This window comes from Schistocerca gregaria, unplaced genomic scaffold, assembly GCF_023897955.1.
Source record: "Schistocerca gregaria isolate iqSchGreg1 unplaced genomic scaffold, iqSchGreg1.2 ptg000066l, whole genome shotgun sequence".
In the NCBI taxonomy this organism is placed as follows: Eukaryota; Metazoa; Arthropoda; class Insecta; order Orthoptera; family Acrididae; genus Schistocerca; species Schistocerca gregaria.
In genome coordinates, this window is record NW_026061707.1 from 3,956,447 (window position 1) to 3,980,402 (window position 23,956).

Sequence of the window (23,956 nt, forward strand, 5' to 3'; positions counted from 1 at the left end):
AAGTGTTGATGAAGCACAGAAATTGCCACGGGATTGAATACAACAGTCACCATGAGCAATTTCCTCCATGGGAGTAATGTCTCAAACTGTTTACGCATTGATCGTTCTCTGGAAGTCCTGTAGTAGTTTCCGATGCACAACTGGGCACATTCTGTAATGTGTGGACTATCACAGTGTTGTTAAAACACAGAAATTACCATCATGATTGGATACAACAGTCACCATGCGCACTTTCCTCCATGGGAGTAATGTCTCAAACAGTTTACGCTTTTATCGTACCCTGGAAGACCAGTATAGTTTCCGATGCACATCTTGGGGCATTCTTTAATCTGTGGACTATCAGAGTGTTGATGACACACAGAAATTGCCTCGGGATTGTATACAACAGTCACCATGCGCACATTCCTCCATGGGAGTAATGTCTCATACAGTTTACGCTTTGATCGTTCCCTGGAAGACCAGTAGTAGTTTCCGATGCACATCTGGGGACATTCTGTAATGTGTGGACTATCAGAGTGTTGATGAAACACAGAAATTGCAATCAGGATTGAATACAACAGTCACCATGCGCACTTTCCTCCTTGGGAGTAATGTCTCAAACAGATTACGTTTTGATCGTTCCCTGGAAGACCTGTAGTAGTTTGCGATGCACATCTGGAGGCATTCCGCAATCTGTGGACTAACAGAGTGTTGATGAAACACAGAAGTTGCATCGGGATTCAATACAACAGTCACCATGCGCACTTTCCTCCATGGGAGTAATGTCTCTAAAAGTCTACGCTTTTATCGTTCCCTGCAAGACCAGTAGTAGCTTCCGATGCACATCTGGAGGCATTCTGTAGTCTGTGGACTATCAGAGTGTTGATGAGACACAGAAATTGCATTGGGATTGAATACAACAGTCATCAGGCGCATTTTCCTCCATGGGAGTGACGTCTCATACAGAATACGCTTTCATCGTTCCCTTTAAGACCAGTAGTAGTTTCCGATGCACATCTGGAGGCATTCTGTAATCTGTAAACTATCAGAGTGTTGTTCAAACACAGAAAATGAATCAGGATTTAATACAACAGTCATCATGCGCACTTTCCTCCATGGGAGTAATGTCTCAAACAGTTTACGCTTTTATCGTTCCCTGGAAGACCAGTATAGTTTCCGATGCACATCTGGTTGCATTCTGTAGTCTGTGGACTATCAGAGTGTTGATGAAACACAGAATTTGCATCGGGATTGAATACAACAGTCACCATGCGCACTTTCCTCCTTGGGAGTAATGTCTCAAACAGTCTACGCTTTGATCGTTCCCTGCAGGACCAGTAGTAGTTTACGATGCCCATCTGGAGGCATTCTGTAATCTGTGGACCTTTAAAGTGTTGATGAAGCACAGAAATTGCCACGGGATTGAATACAACAGTCACCATGCGCTCTTTCCTCCATGGGAGTAATGTCTCAAACAGTTTACGCATTGATCGTTCCCTGGAAGACCTGTAGTAGTTTCCGATGCACAACTGGGGACATTCTGTAATGTGTGGACTATCAGAGTGTTGATGAAACACAGAAATTACAATTAGGATTGAATACAACAGTCACCATGCGCACTTTCCTCCATGGGAGTAATGTCTCAAACAGTTTACGCTTTTATCGTTCCCTGGAAGACCAGTATAGTTTCCGATGCACATCTTAGTGCATTCTTTAATCTGTGGACTATCAGAGTGTTGATGAAACACAGAAATTGCCTCCGGATTGAATACAACAGTCACCATGCGCACTTTCCTCCATGGGAGTAATGTCTCAAACAGTTTACGCTTTTATCGTTCCCTGGAAGACCAGTATAGTTTCCGTTGCACATCTGGGGGCATTCTGTAGTCTGTGGACTATCAGAGTGTTGATGAAACACAGAAATTGTCTCGGGATTGAATACAACAGACATCATGCGCACTTTCCTACATGGTAGTAATGTCTCAAATAGTCTACGGTTGGATCGTTTCCTGGAAGACCAGCAGTAGTATCCGATGCTCATCGGGAGGCATTCTGTAATCTTTGGACCTTCAAAGTGTTGATGAAACACAGAAATTGCATCAGGATTGAATACAACAGTCACCATGCGCACTTTCCTCCATGGGAGTAATGTCTCAACAGTTTACGCTTTCAATGTTCCCTGGAAGACCAGTAGCAGTTTCCGATGCACATCTGTTTGCATTCTGTAATGTGTTTACTATCAGAGTGTTGATGAAACACAGAAATTGCTTCGGGATTGAATACAACAGTCACCATGCGCACTTTACTCCATGGGAGTAATGTCTCAAACAGTCTACGCTTTGATCGTTCCATGCAAGACCAGTAGAAGTTTCCGATGCACATCTGGAGGCATTCTGTAATCTATGGAACTTCAGAGTGTTGATGAAACACAGATATTGCCGCGGGATTGAATACAACAGTCACCATGCGCACTTTCCTCCATGGGAGTAATGTCTCAAACAGTCTACGTTTTGATCGTTACCTTCAAGACCAGTAGTAGTTTCCGATGCACATCGGGTGGCATTCTGTAATCTTTGGACCTTCAAAGAGTTGATGAAACACAGAAATTGCATCGGGATTCAATACAACAGTCACCATGCGCACTTTCCTCCATGGGAGTAATGTCTCTAACAGTCTACGCTTTGATCGTTCCCTGCAAGACCAGTAGTAGTTTCCGATGCACATCTGGAGGCATTCTGTAATCTTAGGACCTTCAAAGTGTTGATGAGACACAGCCGTAAACCTCAAACTCACACACACGAAACACAGGAATTTCCACGCGATTGAATACAACAGACACCATGTGCACTTTCCTCCACGGGAGTAATGTCTCAAACTGTCTACGCCTTGATCGTTCCCTGGAAGACCAGTAGTAGTTTCCGATGCACATCTGGAGGCATTCTGTAACCTTTAAACTATCAGAGTGTTGTTCAAACACAGAAATTGCATCGGGATTGAATACAACAGTCACCAAGCGCACTTTCCTCCATGGGAGTAATGTCTCAAACAGTCTACGCTTTGATCGTTCCCTGCAAGACCAGTAGTTGTTTCCGATGCACATCTGGAGGCATTCTGCAATTTGTGGACCTTCAAAGTGTTGATGAAACACAGAAATAGCCTCGGGATTGAATGCAACAGTCACCATTCTCACTATCCTCAATGGGAGTAATGTCTCAAACAGTCTACGGTTTGATCGTTTCCTGGAAGACCAGTGGTAGTTCCCGATGCTCATCTGGAGGCATTCTGTAATCTTTGGACCTTCAATGTGCTGATGAATCACAGAAATTGCATCGTGATTTAATACAACAGTCACCATGCGCACTTCCCTCCATGGGAGTAATGTCTCAAACAATCTACGCTTTGATCGTTCCCTGCAAGACCTGTAGTAGTTTCCGATGCACATCTGGATGCATTCTGTAAGATGTGGACGTTCAAAGTGTTGATGAAACACAGGAATTGCCGCGGGATTGAATACAACAGTCACCATGCGCACTTTCCTCCATGGGAGTAATGTCTCAAATAGTCTACGCTTTGATCGTTCCCTCTAAGACAAGTAGTAGTTTCCGATGCACATCTGTAGGCATTCTGTAATTTGTGGACCTTCAAAGTGTTGATGAAACATAGAAATTGTCTCGGGATTGAATACAACAGTGATCATGCGCATTTTCCTTTATGGGAGTGATGTCTCAAACAGAATACGCTTTGATCGCTCCCTTTATGACCAGTAGTAGTTTCCGATGCACATCTGGAGGCATTCTGTAATCTGTAAACTATCAGAGTGTTGATCAAACACAGAAATTGCATCGGGATTGAATACAACCGTCACCATGCGCACTTTAATCCATGGGAGTAATGTCTCAAACAGTTTTCGCTTTTATCGTTCCCTGGAAGACCAGTATTGTTTCCGATGCACATCTGGGGGCATTCTGTAATCTGTGGACTATCAGAGTGTTGATGAAACACAAAAATTGCATCGGGATTGAATACAACAGTCACCATGCGCACTTTCCTCCATGGCAGTAATGTCTCAAACAGTCTACGCTTTGATCGTTCCCTGCAAGACCAGTAGTAGTTTACGATGCACATCTGGAGGCATTCTGTAATCTGTGGACCTTCAAAGTGTTTATGAAACACAGGCATTGCCGCGAGATTGAATTCAACAGTCAACCATGCGCACTTTCCTCCATGGGAGTAATGTCTCAAACTGTCTACGCTTTGATCGTTCCCTGGAAGACCAGTAGTAGTTTGCGATGCACATCTGGAGGCATTCTGTAATTTGTAACCTATCTGAGTGTTGATGAAACACAGAAATTGCATCGGGATTGAATACAACAGACACCATGCGCAATTTTCCTAAATGGGAGTAATGTCTCAAACGGTCTACGCTTTGATCGTTCCCTGGAAGACCAGTAGTAGTTTCCGATGCACATCTGGAGGCATTCTGTTATCCGTTGACTATCAGAGTGTTGTTGAAACACAGAAATAGCATCGTGGTTGAATACAACATTCACCATGCGCACTTTCCTCCATGGGATTAATGTCTCTAACAGTCTAGGCTTTGAACGTTCCCTGGACGACCAGGAGTAGTTTCCGATGCACATCTGGAGGCATTCTGTAATCTGTGGACTATCAGAGTGTTGTTGAAACACAGAAATTGCATCGGGACTGAATACAACAGTCACCATGCGAACTTTCCTCCATGGGAGTAATGTCTCAAATTGTCTACGCTTTGATCATTTTCTGGAAGACCAGTAGTAGTTTCCGATGCATATCTGGAGGCATTCTGTAATCTGTGGACTTTCAAAGTGTTGATGAGACACAGAAATTACATCGGGATTGAATACAACAGTCTCCATGCGCACTTTCCTACATGGGAGTAATGTCACAAAAATTCTACGCTTTGATCGTTCCCTGGAAGACCAGTAGTAGTTTCTGATGCACATCTGGAGGCATTCTGTAGTCTGTGGACTATCAGAGTGTTGATGAGACACAGAAATTGCATCGGAATCGAATACAACAGTCACCATGCGCATTTTCCTCCATGGGAGTAATGACTCTAACAGTTTACGCTTTGATCGTTTCCTGGAAGACCAGTAGTAGTTTCCGATGCACATCTGGGGACATTCTGTAACGTGTGGACTATCAGAGTGTTGATGAAACACAGAAATTGCAATCAGGATTGAATACAACAGTCACCATGCGCACTTTCCTCCTTGGAAGTAATGTCTCAAGCACTTTACGTTTTGATCGTTCCCTGGAAGACCTGTACTAGTTTCCGATGCACATCTGGGGACATTCTGTAATGTGTGGACTATCAGAGTGTTGATGAAACACAGAAAATGCAATCAGGATTGAATACAACTGTCACCATGCGCACTTTCCTCCTTGGGAGTAATGTCTCAAACAGTTTACGTTTTGATCTTTCCCTGGAAGACCTGTAGTACCTTCCGATGCACATCTGGAGGCATTCTGCAATCTGTGGGCTAACCGAGTGTTGATGAAACACAGAAGTTGCATCGGGATTCAATACAACAGTCACCATGCGCTCTTTCCTCCATGGGAGTAAGGTCTCTAACAGTCTACGCTTTGATCGTTCCCTGCAAGACCAGTAGTAGTTTGCGATGCACATCTGGAGGCATTCTGTAGTCTGTGGACTATCAGAGTGTTGATGAGACAAAGAAATTGCATTGGGATTGAATACAACAGTCATCATGCGCATTTTCCTCCATGGGAGTGACGTCTCAAACAGAATACGCTTTGATCGATCCCTTTAAGACCAGTAGTAGTTTCCGAGCACATCTGGAGGCATTCTGTAATCTGTAAACTATCAGAGTGTTGTTCAAACACAGAAATTGAATCGGGATTAAATACAACAGTCACCATACGCACTTTCCTCCATGGGAGTAATGTCTCAAACAGTTTACTCTTTTATCGTTCCCTGGAAGGCCAGTATAGTTTGCGATGCACATCTGGAGGCATTGTGTAATCTGTAACCTATCTGAATGTTGATGAAACACAGAAATTGCATCGGGATTGAATACAACAGTCACCAAGAGCAAATTTCGTAAATGGGAGTAATGTCTCAAACAGTCTACGCTTTGATCGTTCTATGGATGACCAGGAGTAGTTTCCGATGCACATCTGGAGGCATTCTGTAATCTGTGGACTATCAGAGTGTTGTTGAAACACAGAAATTGCATCGGGACTGAATACAACAGTCACCATGCGAACTTTCCTCCATGGGAGTAATGTCTCAAACTGTCTACGATTTTGATCGTTTTCTGGAAGACCAGTAGTAGTTTCCGATGCACATCTGGAGGCATTCTGTCATCTGTGGACTTTCAATGTGTTGATGAGACACAGAAATTGCATCGGGATTGAATACAACAGTCACGATGCGCACTTTCCTACATGCGAGTAATGTCACAAAAATTCTACGCTTTGATCGTTCCCTGGAAGACCAGTAGTAGTTTCCGATGCACATCTATGGACATTCTCTAATGTGTCTACTATCAGAGTGTTGATGAAACACAGAAATTGCAATCAGGATTGAATACAACAGTCACCATGCGCACTTTCCTCCTTGGGAGTAATGTCTCAAACAGTTTACGCTTTGATCGTTCCCTGGAAGACCTGTAGTAGTTTCTGATGCACATCTGGGTACATTCTGTAATGTGTGGACTATCAGAGTGTTGATGAAACACAGAAATTGCAATCAGGATTGAACAGAACAGTCACCATGCGCACTTTCCCCCTTGGGAGTAATGTCTCAAACTGTTTACGTTTAGATCGTTCCCTGGAAGACCTGTAGTAGTTTCCGATGCACATCTGGAGGCATTCTGTAGTCTGTGGACTATCAGAGTGTTGATGAGACACAGAAATTGCATTGGGATTGAATACAACAGTCATCATGCGCATTTTCCTCCATGGGAGTGACGTCTCCAACAGAATACGCTTTGATCGATCCCTTTAAGACCAGTAGTAGTTTCCGATGCACATCTGGAGGAATTCTGTAATCTGTAAACTATCAGAGTGTTGTTCAAACACAGAAATTGAATCGGGATTGAATACAACAGTCACCATGCGCACTTTCCTCCATGGGAGTAATGTCTCTAACAGTCTACGCTTTGATCGTTCCCTGCAAGACCAGTAGTAGTTTCCGATGCACATCTGGAGGCATTCTGTAATCTGTGGACCTTTAAAGTGTTGATGAAGCACAGAAATTGCCACGGGATTGAATACAACAGTCACCATGCGCTCTTTCCTCCATGGGAGTAATGTCTCAAACAGTTTACGCATTGATCGTTCCCTGGAAGACCTGTAGTAGTTTCCGATGCACAACTGGGGACATTCTGTAATGTGTGGACTATCAGAGTGTTGATGAAACACAGAAATTACAACTAGGATTGAATACAACAGTCACCATGCGCACTTTCCTCCATGGGAGTAATGTCTCAAACAGTTTACGCTTTTATCGTTCCCTGGAAGACCAGTATAGTTTCCGATGCACATCTTAGGGCATTCTTTAATCTGTGGACTATCAGAGTGTTGATGAAACACAGAAATTGCCTCCGGATTGAATACAACAGTCACCATGCGCACTTTCCTCCATGGGAGTAATGTCTCAAACAGTTTACGCTTTTATCGTTCCCTGGAAGACCAGTATAGTTTCCGATGCACATCTGGGGGCATTCTGTAGTCTGTGGACTATCAGAGTGTTGATGAAACACAGAAATTGTCTCGGGATTGAATACAACAGACATCATGCGCACTTTCCTACATGGTAGTAATGTCTCAAATAGTCTACGGTTGTATCGTTTCCTGGAAGACCAGCAGTAGTATCCGATGCTCATCGGGAGGCATTCTGTAATCTTTGGACCTTCAAAGTGTTGATGAAACACAGAAATTGCATCAGGATTGAATACAACAGTCACCATGCGCACTTTCCTCCATGGGAGTAATGTCTCAACAGTTTACACTTTCAATGTTCCCTGGAAGACCAGTAGCAGTTTCCGATGCACATCTGTTTGCATTCTGTAATGTGTTTACTATCAGAGTGTTGATGAAACACAGAAATTGCATCGGGATTGAATACAACAGTCACCATGCGCACTTTACTCCATGGGAGTAATGTCTCAAACAGTCTACGCTTTGATCGTTCAATGCAAGACCAGTAGAAGTTTCCGATGCACATCTGGAGGCATTCTGTAATCTATGGAACTTCAGAGTGTTGATGAAACACAGATATTGCCGCGGGATTGAATACAACAGTCTCCATGGGAGTAATGTCTCAAACAGTCTACGTTTTGATCGTTCCCTTCAAGACCAGTAGTAGTTTCCGATGCACATCGGGTGGCATTCTGTAATCTTTGGAACTTCAAAGAGTTGATGAAACACAGAAATTGCATCGGGATTCAATACAACAGTCACCATGCGCACTTTCCTCCATGGGAGTAATGTCTCTAACAGTCTACGCTTTGATCGTTCCCTGCAAGACCAGTAGTAGTTTCCGATGCACATCTGGAGGCATTCTGTAATCTTTGGACCTTCAAAGTGTTCATGAGACACAGCCGTAAACCTCAAACTCATACACACGAAACACAGGAATTGCCACGCGATTGAATACAACAGACACCATGTGCACTTTCCTCCACGGGAGTAATGTCTCAAACTGTCTACGCCTTGATCGTTCCCTGGAAGACCAGTAGTAGTTTCCGATGCACATCTGGAGGCATTCTGTAACCTTTAAACTATCAGAGTGTTGTTCAAACACAGAAATTGCATCGGGATTGAATACAACAGTCACCAAGCGCACTTTCCTCCATGGGAGTAATGTCTCAAACAGTCTACGCTTTGATCGTTCCCTGCAAGACCAGTAGTTGTTTCCGATGCACATCTGGAGGCATTCTGCAATTTGTGGACCTTCAAAGTGTTGATGAAACACAGAAATAGCCTCGGGATTGAATGCAACAGTCACCATTCTCACTATCCTCAATGGGAGTAATGTCTCAAACAGTCTACGGTTTGATCGTTTCCTGGAAGACCAGTGGTAGTTCCCGATGCTCATCTGGAGGCATTCTGTAATCTTTGGACCTTCAATGTGTTGATGAATCACAGAAATTGCATCGTGACTTAATACAACAGTCACCATGCGCACTTCCCTCCATGGGAGTAATGTCTCAAACAATCTACGCTTTGATCGTTCCCTGCAAGACCTGTAGTAGTTTCCGATGCACATCTGGATGCATTCTGTAAGATGTGGACGTTCAAAGTGTTGATGAAACACAGGAATTGCCGCGGGATTGAATACAACAGTCACCATGCGCACTTTCCTCCATGGGAGTAATGTCTCAAATAGTCTACGCTTTGATCGTTCCCTCTAAGACAAGTAGTAGTTTCCGATGCACATCTGTAGGCATTCTGTAATTTGTGGACCTTCAAAGTGTTGATGAAACATAGAAATTGTCTCGGGATTGAATACAACAGTGATCATGCGCATTTTCCTTTATGGGAGTGATGTCTCAAACAGAATACGCTTTGATCGCTCCCTTTATGACCAGTAGTAGTTTCCGATGCACATCTGGAGGCATTCTGTAATCTGTAAACTATCAGAGTGTTGATCAAACACAGAAATTGCATCGGGATTGAATACAACCGTCACCATGCGCACTTTAATCCATGGGAGTAATGTCTCAAACAGTTTTCGCTTTTATCGTTCCCTGGAAGACCAGTATTGTTTCCGATGCACATCTGGGGGCATTCTGTAATCTGTGGACTATCAGAGTGTTGATGAAACACAAAAATTGCATCGGGATTGAATACAACAGTCACCATGCGCACTTTCCTCCATGGCAGTAATGTCTCAAACAGTCTACGCTTTGATCGTTCCCTGCAAGACCAGTAGTAGTTTACGATGCACATCTGGAGGCATTCTGTAATCTGTGGACCTTCAAAGTGTTTATGAAACACAGGCATTGCCGCGAGATTGAATTCAACAGTCAGCCATGCGCACTTTCTTCCATGGGAGTAATGTCTCAAACTGTCTACGCTTTGATCGTTCCCTGGAAGACCAGTAGTAGTTTGCGATGCACATCTGGAGGCATTCTGTAATTTGTAACCTATCTGAGTGTTGATGAAACACAGAAATTGCATCGGGATTGAATACAACAGACACCATGCGCAATTTTCCTAAATGGGAGTAATGTCTCAAACGGTCTACGCTTTGATCGTTCCCTGGAAGACCAGTAGTAGTTTCCGATGCACATCTGGAGGCATTCTGTTATCCGTTGACTATCAGAGTGTTGTTGAAACACAGAAATAGCATCGTGGTTGAATACAACATTCACCATGCGCACTTTCCTCCATGGGATTAATGTCTCTAACAGTCTAGGCTTTGAACGTTCCCTGGACGACCAGGAGTAGTTTCCGATGCACATCTGGAGGCATTCTGTAATCTGTGGACTATCAGAGTGTTGTTGAAACACAGAAATTGCATCGGGACTGAATACAACAGTCACCATGCGAACTTTCCTCCATGGGAGTAATGTCTCAAATTGTCTACGCTTTGATCATTTTCTGGAAGACCAGTAGTAGTTTCCGATGCATATCTGGAGGCATTCTGTAATCTGTGGACTTTCAAAGTGTTGATGAGACACAGAAATTACATCGGGATTGAATACAACAGTCTCCATGCGCACTTTCCTACATGGGAGTAATGTCACAAAAATTCTACGCTTTGATCGTTCCCTGGAAGACCAGTAGTAGTTTCTGATGCACATCTGGAGGCATTCTGTAGTCTGTGGACTATCAGAGTGTTGATGAGACACAGAAATTGCATCGGAATCGAATACAACAGTCTCCATGCGCACTTTCCTACATGGGAGTAATGTCACAAAAATTCTACGCTTTGATCGTTTCCTGGAAGACCAGTAGTAGTTTCCGATGCACATCTGGGGACATTCTGTAACGTGTGGACTATCAGAGTGTTGATGAAACACAGAAATTGCAATCAGGATTGAATACAACAGTCACCATGCGCACTTTCCTCCTTGGGAGTAATGTCTCAAGCACTTTACGTTTTGATCGTTCCCTGGAAGACCTGTACTAGTTTCCGATGCACATCTGGGGACATTCTGTAATGTGTGGACTATCAGAGTGTTGATGAAACACAGAAAATGCAATCAGGATTGAATACAACTGTCACCATGCGCACTTTCCTCCTTGGGAGTAATGTCTCAAACAGTTTACGTTTTGATCTTTCCCTGGAAGACCTGTAGTACCTTCCGATGCACATCTGGAGGCATTCTGCAATCTGTGGGCTAACCGAGTGTTGATGAAACACAGAAGTTGCATCGGGATTCAATACAACAGTCACCATGCGCTCTTTCCTCCATGGGAGTAAGGTCTCTAACAGTCTACGCTTTGATCGTTCCCTGCAAGACCAGTAGTAGTTTGCGATGCATATGTGGAGGCATTCTGTAGTCTGTGGACTATCAGAGTGTTGATGAGACAAAGAAATTGCATTGGGATTGAATACAACAGTCATCATGCGCATTTTCCTCCATGGGAGTGACGTCTCAAACAGAATACGCTTTGATCGATCCCTTTAAGACCAGTAGTAGTTTCCGATGCACATCTGGAGGCATTCTGTAATCTGTAAACTATCAGAGTGTTGTTCAAACACAGAAATTGAATCGGGATTAAATACAACAGTCACCATACGCACTTTCCTCCATGGGAGTAATGTCTCAAACAGTTTACTCTTTTATCGTTCCCTGGAAGGCCAGTATAGTTTGCGATGCACATCTGGAGGCATTGTGTAATCTGTAACCTATCTGAATGTTGATGAAACACAGAAATTGCATCGGGATTGAATACAACAGTCACCAAGAGCAAATTTCGTAAATGGGAGTAATGTCTCAAACAGTCTACGCTTTGATCGTTCTATGGATGACCAGGAGTAGTTTCCGATGCACATCTGGAGGCATTCTGTAATCTGTGGACTATCAGAGTGTTGTTGAAACACAGAAATTGCATCGGGACTGAATACAACAGTCACCATGCGAACTTTCCTCCATAGGAGTAATGTCTCAAACTGTCTACGCTTTGATCGTTTTCTGGAAGACCAGTAGTAGTTTCCGATGCACATCTGGAGGCATTCTGTCATCTGTGGACTTTCAATGTGTTGATGAGACACAGAAATTGCATCGGGATTGAATACAACAGTCACGATGCGCACTTTCCTACATGCGAGTAATGTCACAAAAATTCTACGCTTTGATCGTTCCCTGGAAGACCAGTAGTAGTTTCCGATGCACATCTGGAGGCATTCTGTAGTCTGTGGACTATGAGAGTTTTCATGAGACACAGAAATTGCATCGGGATTGAATACAACAATCACCATGCGCACTTTCCTCCATGGGAGTAATGACTCAAACAGTTTACGCTTTGATCGTACCCTGGAAGTCCAGTAGTAGTTTCCGATGCACATCTATGGACATTCTGTAATGTGTCTACTATCAGAGTGTTGATGAAACACAGAAATTGCAATCAGGATTGAATACAACAGTCACCATGCGCACTTTCCTCCTTGGGAGTAATGTCTCAAACAGTTTACGCTTTGATCGTTCCCTGGAGGACCTGTAGTAGTTTCTGATGCACATCTGGGTACATTCTGTAATGTGTGGACTATCAGAGTGTTGATGAAACACAGAAATTGCAATCAGGATTGAACAGAACAGTCACCATGCGCACTTTCCCCCTTGGGAGTAATGTCTCAAACTGTTTACGTTTAGATCGTTCCCTGGAAGACCTGAAGTAGTTTCCGATGCACATCTGGAGGCATTCTGTAGTCTGTGGACTATCAGAGTGTTGATGAGACACAGAAATTGCATTGGGATTGAATACAACAGTCATCATGCGCATTTTCCTCCATGGGAGTGACGTCTCAAACAGAATACGCTTTGATCGATCCCTTTAAGACCAGTAGTAGTTTCCGATGCACATCTGGAGGGATTCTGTAATCTGTAAACTATCAGAGTGTTGTTCAAACACAGAAATTGAATCGGGATTGAATACAACAGTCACCATGCGCACTTTCCTCCATGGGAGTAATGTCTCAAACAGTTTACGCTTTTATCGTTCCCTGGAAGACCAGTATAGTTTCCGATGCACATCTGGGGGCATTCTGTAATCTGTGGACCTTTAAAGTGTTGATGAAGCACAGAAATTGCCACGAGATTGAATACAACAGTCACCATGCGCACTTTCCTCCATGGGAGTAATGTCTCAAACAGTTTACGCATTGATCGTTCTCTGGAAGACCTGTAGTAGTTTCCGATGCACAACTGGGGACATTCTGTAATGTGTGGACTATCAGAGTGTTGATGAAACACAGAAATTACATTCAGGATTGAATACAACAGTCACCATGCGCACTTTCCTCCATGAGAGTAATGTCTCAAACAGTCTACGCTTTGATCGTTCCCTGGAAGACCAGTAGTAGTTTGCGATGCACATCTGGAGGCATTCTGTAATTTGTAACCTATCTGAGTGTTGATGAAACACAGAAATTGCATCGGGATTGAATACAACAGACACCATGCGCACTTTCCTCCATGAGAGTAATGTCTCAAACAGTCTACGCTTTGATCGTTCCCTGGAAGACCAGTAGTAGTTTCCGATGCACATCTGGAGGCATTCTGTAATTTGTAACCTATCTGAGTGTTGTTGAAACACAGAAATTGCATCGGGACTGAATACAACAGTCACCATGCGAACTTTCCTCCATGGGAGTAATGTCTCAAACTGTCTACGCTTTGATCGTTTTCTGGAAGACCAGTAGTAGTTTGCGATGCACATCTGGAGGCATTCTGTCATCTGTGGACTTTCAAAGTGTTGATGAGACACAGAAATTGCATCGGGATTGAATACAACAATCACGATGCGCACTTTCCTACATGCGAGTAATGTCATAAAAATTCTACGCTTTGATCGTTCCCTGGTAGACCAGTAGTAGTTTCCGATGCACATCTGGAGGCATTCTGTAGTCTGTGGACTATCAGAGTTTTCATGAGACACAGAAATTGCATCGGGATTGAATACAACAATCACCATGCGAACTTTCCTCCATGGGAGTAATGTCTCAAACTGTCTACGCTTTGATCGTTTTCTGGAAGACCAGTAGTAGTTTGCGATGCACATCTGGAGGCATTCTGTCATCTGTGGACTTTCAAAGTGTTGATGAGACACAGAAATTGCATCGGGATTGAATACAACAATCACGATGCGCACTTTCCTACATGCGAGTAATGTCACAAAAATTCTACGCTTTGATCGTTCCCTGGTAGACCAGTAGTAGTTTCCGATGCACATCTGGAGGCATTCTGTAGTCTGTGGACTATCAGAGTTTTCATGAGACACAGAAATTGCATCGGGATTGAATACAACAATCACCATGCGCACTTTCCTCCATGGGAGTAATGACTCAAACAGTTTACGCTTTGATCGTTCCCTGGAAGACCAGTAGTAGTTTCCGATGCACATCTATGGACATTCTGTAATGTGTGGACTATCAGAGTGTTGATGAAACACAGAAATTGCAATCAGGATTGAATACAACAGTCACCATGCGCACTTTCCTCCGTGGGAGTAATGTCTCAAACAGTTTACGTTTTGATCGTTCCCTGGAAGACCTGTGGTAGTTTCTGATGCACATCTGGGTACATTCTGTAATGTGTGGACTATCAGAGTGTTGATGAAACACAGTAATTGCAATCAGGATTGAATAGAACAGTAACCATGCGCACTTTCCCCCTTGGGAGTAATGTCTCAAACTGTTTACGTTTTGATCGTTCCCTGGAAGACCTGTAGTAGTTTCCGATGCACATCTGGAGGCATTCTGCAATGTGTGGACTAACAGAGTGTTGATGAAACACAGACGTTGCATCGGGATTCAATACAACAGTCACCATGCGCTCTTTCCTCCATGGGAGTAATGTCTCTAACAGCCTACGCTTTGATCGTTCCCTGCAAGACCAGTAGTAGTTTGCGATGCACATCTGGAGGCATTCTGTAGTCTGTGGACTATCAGAGTGTTGATGAGACACAGAAATTGCATTGGGATTGAATACAACAGTCATCATGCGCATTTTCCTCCATGGGAGTGACGTCTCAAACAGAATACGCTTTGATCGATCCCTTTAAGACCAGTAGTAGTTTCCGATGCACATCTGGAGGCATTCTGTAATCTGTAAACTATCAGAGAGTTGTTCAAACACAGAAATTGAAACGGGATTGAATACAACAGTCACCATGCGCACTTTCCTCCATGGGAGTAATGTCTCAAACAGTTTACGCTTTTATCGTTCCCTGGAAGACCAGTATAGTTTCCGATGCACATCTGGGGGCATTCTGTAGTCTGTGGACTATCAGAGCGTTGATGAAACACAGAATTTGCATCGGGATTGAATATAACAGTCACCATGCGCACTTTCCTCCTTGGGAGTAATGTCTCAAACAGTCTACGCTTTGATCGTTCCCTGCAGGACCAGTAGAAGTTTACGATGCACATCTGGATTCATTCTGTAGTCTGTGGACTATCAGAGTGTTGATGAAACACAGAAATTGCTTCGGGATTGAATACAAAAGTCACCATGCGCACTTTCCTCCATGGGAGTAATGTCTCAAACAGTTTACGCTTTGATCGTTCCCTGGAAGACCAGTAGTAGTTTCCGATGCACATCTATGGACATTCTGTAATGTGTGGACTATCAGAGTGTTGATGAAACACAGAAATTGCAATCAGGATTGAATACAACAGTCACCATGCGCACTTTCCTCCGTGGGAGTAATGTCTCAAACAGTTTACGTTTTGATCGTTCCCTGGAAGACCTGTGGTAGTTTCTGATGCACATCTGGGTACATTCTGTAATGTGTGGACTATCAGAGTGTTGATGAAACACAGTAATTGCAATCAGGATTGAATAGAACAGTAACCATGCGCACTTTCCCCCTTGGGAGTAATGTCTCAAACAGTCTTAGCTTTGATCGTTCACTGGATGACCAGGAGTATTTTCCGATGCACATCTTTAGGCATTCTGTTATCTGTGGACTATCAGAGTGTTGGTGAAACACAGAAATTGCATCGGGATTGAATACAACAGTCACCATGCGAACTTTCCTCCATGGGAGTAATTTCTCAAACTGTCTACGCTTTGATGGTTTTCTGGAAGACCAGTAGTAGTTTCCGATGCACATCTTTGGTCATTCTGTAATGTGTGAACTATCAGAGTGTTGATGAAACCCAGAAATTGCAAACAGGAGTGAATACAACAGTCACCATGCGCACTTTCCTCCATGGGAGTAATGTCTCAAACAGTTTACGTTTTGATCGTTCCCTGGAAAACCTGTAGTAGTTTCCGATGCACATCTGAGGGCATTCTGTAATCTGTGGACTAACAGAGTGTTGATGAAACACAGAAATTGCATCGGGATTCAATACAACAGTCACCATGCGCACTTTCCTCCATGGGAGTAATGTCTCTAAAAGTCTACGCTTTGATCGTTCCCTGCAAGACCAGTAGTAGGTTCCGATGCACATCTGGAGGCATTCTGAAATCTGTGGACCTTCAATGTGTTTATGAAACACAGGAATTGCCGCGAGATTGAATACAACAGTCAACCATGCGCACTTTCCTTCATGGGAGTAATGTCTCAAATAGTCTACGCTTTGATCGTTCCCTGGAAGACCAGTAGTAGTTTCCGATGCACATCTGGAGGCATTCTGTAATCTGTCACCTATCTGAGTGTTGATGAAACACAGAAATTGCATCGGGATTGAATACAACAGACACCATGCAAACTTTCCTCCATGGGAGTAATGTCTCAAACAGTTTACGCTTTGATCGTTTCCTGGAACACCAGTAGTAGTTTCCGATGCACATCTGGAGGCATTCTGTAATCAGTGGACCTTCAAAGTGTTGATGAGACACAGAAATTGCATCGGGATTGAATACAACAGTCACCATGCGCAATTTTCCTAAATGGGAGTAATGTCTCAAACAGTCTAGGACTTGATCGTTCCCTGGAAGAGCAGTAGTAGTTTGCGATGCACATCTGGAGGCATTCTGTAATCTGTGGACCATTAAAGTGTTGATGAGACACAGAAATTGTATCGGGATTGAATACAACAGTCACCATGCGCACTTTCCTCCATGGGAGTAATGTCTCAAACAGTTTACGTTTTGATCTTTCCCTGGAAGACCTGTAGTACCTTCCGATGCACATCTGGAGGCATTCTGCAATCTGTGGGCTAACCGAGTGTTGATGAAACACAGAAGTTGCATCGGGATTCAATACAACAGTCACCATGCGCTCTTTCCTCCATGGGAGTAAGGTCTCTAACAGTCTACGCTTTGATCGTTCCCTGCAAGACCAGTAGTAGTTTGCGATGCATATCTGGAGGCATTCTGTAGTCTGTGGACTATCAGAGTGTTGATGAGACAAAGAAATTGCATTGGGATTGAATACAACAGTCATCATGCGCATTTTCCTCCATGGGAGTGACGTCTCAAACAGAATACGCTTTGATCGATCCCTTTAAGACCAGTAGTAGTTTCCGATGCACATCTGGAGGCATTCTGTAATCTGTAAACTATCAGAGTGTAGTTCAAACACAGAAATTGAATCGGGATTAAATACAACAGTCACCATACGCACTTTCCTCCATGGGAGTAATGTCTCAAACAGTTTACTCTTTTATCGTTCCCTGGAAGGCCAGTATAGTTTGCGATGCACATCTGGAGGCATTGTGTAATCTGTAACCTATCTGAATGTTGATGAAACACAGAAATTGCATCGGGATTGAATACAACAGTCACCAAGAGCAAATTTCGTAAATGGGAGTAATGTCTCAAACAGTCTACGCTTTGATCGTTCTATGGATGACCAGGAGTAGTTTCCGATGCACATCTGGAGGCATTCTGTAATCTGTGGACTATCAGAGTGATGTTGAAACACAGAAATTGCATCGGGACTGAATACAACAGTCACCATGCGAACTTTCCTCCATAGGAGTAATGTCTCAAACTGTCTACGCTTTGATCGTTTTCTGGAACACCAGTAGTAGTTTCCGATGCACATCTGGAGGCATTCTGTCTTCTGTGGACTTTCAATGTGTTGATGAGACACAGAAATTGCATCGGGATTGAATACAACAGTCACGATGCGCACTTTCCTACATGCGAGTAATGTCACAAAAATTCTACGCTTTGATCGTTCCCTGGAAGACCAGTAGTAGTTTCCGATGCACATCTGGAGGCATTCTGTAGTCTGTGGACTATCAGAGTTTTCATGAGACACAGAAATTGCATCGGGATTGAATACAACAATCACCATGCGCACTTTCCTCCGTGGGAGTAATGACTCAAACAGTTTACGCTTTGATCGTACCCTGGAAGACCAGTAGTAGTTTCCGATGCACATCTATGGACATTCTGTAATGTGTCTACTATCAGAGTGTTGATGAAACACAGAAATTGCAATCAGGATTGAATACAACAGTCACCATGCGCACTTTCCTCCTTGGGAGTAATGTCTCAAACAGTTTACGCTTTGATCGTTCCCTGGAAGACCTGTAGTAGTTTCTGATGCACATCTGGGTACATTCTGTAATGTGTGGACTATCAGAGTGTTGATGAAACACAGAAATTGCAATCAGGATTGAACAGAACAGTCACCATGCGCACTTTCCCCCTTGGGAGTAATGTCTCAAACTGTTTACGTTTAGATCGTTCCCTGGAAGACCTGAAGTAGTTTCCGATGCACATCTGGAGGCATTCTGTAGTCTGTGGACTATCAGAGTGTTGATGAGACACAGAAATTGCATTGGGATTGAATACAACAGTCATCATGCGCATTTTCCTCCATGGGAGTGACGTCTCAAACAGAATACGCTTTGATCGATCCCTTTAAGACCAGTAGTAGTTTCCGATGCACATCTGGAGGGATTCTGTAATCTGTAAACTATCAGAGTGTTGGTCAAACACAGAAATTGATTCGGGATTGAATACAACAGTCACCATGCGCACTTTCCTCCATGGGAGTAATGTCTCAAACAGTTTACGCTTTTATCGTTCCCTGGAAGACCAGTATAGTTTCCGATGCACATCTGGGGGCATTCTGTAATCTGTGGACCTTTAAAGTGTTGATGAAGCACAGAAATTGCCACGAGATTGAATACAACAGTCACCATGCGCACTTTCCTCCATGAGAGTAATGTCTCAAACAGTCTACGCTTTGATCGTTCCCTGGAAGACCAGTAGTAGTTTGCGATGCACATCTGGAGGCATTCTGTAATTTGTAACCTATCTGAGTGTTGATGAAACACAGAAATTGCATCGGGATTGAATACAACAGACACCATGCGCACTTTCCTCCATGAGAGTAATGTCTCAAACAGTCTACGCTTTGATCGTTCCCTGGAAGACCAGTAGTAGTTTCCGATGCACATCTGGAGGCATTCTGTAATTTGTAACCTATCTGAGTGTTGTTGAAACACAGAAATGGCATCGGGACTGAATACAACAGTCACCATGCGAACTTTCCTCCATGGGAGTAATGTCTCAAACTGTCTACGCTTTGATCGTTTTCTGGAAGACCAGTAGTAGTTTGCGATGCACATCTGGAGGCATTCTGTCATCTGTGGACTTTCAAAGTGTTGATGAGACACAGAAATTGCATCGGGATTGAATACAACAATCACGATGCGCACTTTCCTACATGCGAGTAATGTCACAAAAATTCTACGCTTTGATCGTTCCCTGGTAGACCAGTAGTAGTTTCCGATGCACATCTGGAGGCATTCTTTAGTCTGTGGACTATCAGAGTTTTCATGAGACACAGAAATTGCATCGGGATTGAATACAACAATCACCATGCGAACTTTCCTCCATGGGAGTAATGTCTCAAACTGTCTACGCTTTGATCGTTTTCTGGAAGACCAGTAGTAGTTTGCGATAAACATCTGGAGGCATTCTGTCATCTGTGGACTTTCAAAGTGTTGATGAGACACAGAAATTGCATCGGGATTGAATACAACAATCACGATGCGCACTTTCCTACATGCGAGTAATGTCACAAAAATTCTACGCTTTGATCGTTCCCTGGTAGACCAGTAGTAGTTTCCGATGCACATCTGGAGGCATTCTGTAGTCTGTGGACTATCAGAGTTTTCATGAGACACAGAAATTGCATCGGGATTGAATACAACAATCACCATGCGCACTTTCCTCCATGGGAGTAATGACTCAAACAGTTTACGCTTTGATCGTTCCCTGGAAGACCAGTAGTAGTTTCCGATGCACATCTATGGACATTCTGTAATGTGTGGACTATCAGAGTGTTGATGAAACACAGAAATTGCAATCAGGATTGAATACAACAGTCACCATGCGCACTTTCCTCCGTGGGAGTAATGTCTCAAACAGTTTACGTTTTGATCGTTCCCTGGAAGACCTGTGGTAGTTTCTGATGCACATCTGGGTACATTCTGTAATGTGTGGACTATCAGAGTGTTGATGAAACACAGTAATTGCAATCAGGATTGAATAGAACAGTAACCATGCGCACTTTCCCCCTTGGGAGTAATGTCTCAAACTGTTTACGTTTTGATCGTTCCCTGGAAGACCTGTAGTAGTTTCCGATGCACATCTGGAGGCATTCTGCAATGTGTGGACTAACAGAGTGTTGATGAAACACAGACGTTGCATCGGGATTCAATACAACAGTCACCATGCGCTCTTTCCTCCATGGGAGTAATGTCTCTAACAGCCTACGCTTTGATCGTTCCCTGCAAGACCAGTAGTAGTTTGCGATGCACATCTGGAGGCATTCTGTAGTCTGTGGACTATCAGAGTGTTGATGAGACACAGAAATTGCATTGGGATTGAATACAACAGTCATCATGCGCATTTTCCTCCATGGGAGTGACGTCTCAAACAGAATACGCTTTGATCGATCCCTTTAAGACCAGTAGTAGTTTCCGATGCACATCTGGAGGCATTCTGTAATCTGTAAACTATCAGAGAGTTGTTCAAACACAGAAATTGAAACGGGATTGAATACAACAGTCACCATGCGCACTTTCCTCCATGGGAGTAATGTCTCAAACAGTTTACGCTTTTATCGTTCCCTGGAAGACCAGTATAGTTTCCGATGCACATCTGGGGGCATTCTGTAGTCTGTGGACTATCAGAGCGTTGATGAAACACAGAATTTGCATCGGGATTGAATATAACAGTCACCATGCGCACTTTCCTCCTTGGGAGTAATGTCTCAAACAGTCTACGCTTTGATCGTTCCCTGCAGGACCAGTAGAAGTTTACGATGCACATCTGGATTCATTCTGTAGTCTGTGGACTATCAGAGTGTTGATGAAACACAGAAATTGCTTCGGGATTGAATACAACAGTCACCATGCGCACATTCCTCCATGGGAGTAATGTCTCAAACAGTTTACGCTTTGATCGTTCCCTGGAAGACCAGTAGTAGTTTCCGATGCACATCTGGGGTCATTCTGTAATGTGTGAACTATCAGAGTGTTGATGAAACCCAGAAATTGCAAACAGGAGTGAATACAACAGTCACCATACGCACTTTCCTCCATGGGAGTAATGTCTCAAACAGTTTACGTTTTGATCGTTCCCTGGAAAACCTGTAGTAGTTTCCGATGCACATCTGAGGGCATTCTGTAATCTGTGGACTAACAGAGTGTTGATGAAACACAGAAATTGCATCGGGAATCAATACAACAGTCATCATGCGCACTTTCCTCCATGGGAGTAATGTTTCTAAAAGTCTACGCTTTGATCGTTCCCTGGAAGACCAGTAGTAGGTTACGATGCACATCTGGAGGCATTCTGAAATCTGTGGACCTTCAATGTGTTTATGAAACACAGGAATTGCCGCGAGATTGAATACAACAGTCAACCATGCGCACTTTCCTTCATGGGAGTAATGTCTCAAATAGTCTACGCTTTGATCGTTCCCTGGAAGACCAGTAGTAGTTTCCGATGCACATCTGGAGGCATTCTGTAATCTGTCACCTATCTGAGTGTTGATGAAACACAGAAATTGCATCGGGATTGAATACAACAGACACCATGCAAACTTTCCTCCATGGGAGTAATGTCTCAAACAGTTTACGCTTTGATCGTTTCCTGGAACACCAGTAGTAGTTTCCGATGCACATCTGGAGGCATTCTGTAATCAGTGGACCTTCAAAGTGTTGATGAGACACAGAAATTGCATCGGGATTGAATACAACAGTCACCATGCGCAATTTTCCTAAATGGGAGTAATGTCTCAAACAGTCTAGGACTTGATCGTTCCCTGGAAGAGCAGTAGTAGTTTCCGATGCACATCTGGAGGCATTCTGTAATCTGTGGACCATTAAAGTGTTGATGAGACACAGAAATTGTATCGGGATTGAATACAACAGTCACCATGCGCACTTTCCTCCATGGGAGTAATGTCTCAAACAGTTTACGCTTTGATCGTTCCCTGGAAGACCAGTAGTAGTTTCCGATGCACATCTGGGGACATTCTGTAATGTGTGGACTATCAGAGTATTGATGAAACACAGAAATTGCAATCAGGATTGAATACAACAGTCACCATGTGCACTTTCCTCCTTGGGAGTAATGTCTCAAACAGTTTACGTTTTGATCGTTCCCTGGAAGACCTGTAGTAGTTTCCGATGCACATCTGGAGGCATTCCGCAATCTGTGGACTAACAGAGTGTTGTTGAAACACAGAAATTGCATCGGGATTGAATACAACAGCCACCATGCGAACTTTCCTCCATGGGAGTAATGTTTCAAACTGTCTACGTTTTGATGGTTTTCTGGAAGACCGGTAGTAGTTTCCGATGCACATCTGGAGGCATTCTGTATTCTGTGGACCTTCAAAGTGTTGATGAGACACAGAAATTGCATAGGGATTGAATGCAACAGTCACCATGCGCACTTTCCTACATGGGGGTAATGTCACAAAAATTCTACGCTATGATCATACCCTGGAAGACCAGAAGTAGTTTCCGATGCACATCAGGAAGCATTCTGCAGTCTGTGGACTATCAGAGTGTTGATGAAACACAGAAATTGCATCGGGATTGAATACAACAGTCACCATACGCACTTTCCTCCATGGGAGTAATGTCTCAAACAGTTTACGCTTTGATCGTTCCCTGGAAGACCAGTAGTAGCTTCCGATGCACATCTGGGGTCATTCTGTAATGTGTGGACTATCAGATTTTTGATGAAACCCAGAAATTGCAAACAGGATTGAATACAACAGTCACCATGCGCACATTCCTCCATGGGAGTAATGTCTCAAACTGTTTACGTTTTGATCGTTCGCTGGAAAACCTGTAAAAGTTTCCGATGCACATCTGGAGGCATTCTGTAATCTGTGGACTAACAGAGTGTTGATGAAACACAGAAATTGCATCGGGATTCAATACAACAGTCACCATGCGCACTTTCCTCCATGGGAGTAATGTCTCTAACAATCTACGCTTTGATCGTTCCCTGCAAGACCAGTAGTAGTTACCGATGCACATCTGGAGGCATTCTGCAATCTGTCACCTATCTGAGTGTTGATGAAACACAGAAATTGCATCGGGATTGAATACAACAGACCCCATGCAAACTTTCCTCATTGGGAGTAATGTCTGTAACAGTCTACGCTTTGATCGTTCCCTGCAAGACCAGTAGTAGTTTCCGATGCACATCTGGAGGCATTCTGCAATCTGTGGACCTTCAAAGTGTTGATGAAACACAGAAATTGCATCGGGATTGAATACAACAGTCACCATGCGCTCTTTCCTCTATGGGAGTAATGTCTCTAACAGTCTACGCTTTGATCGTTTCCTGGAACA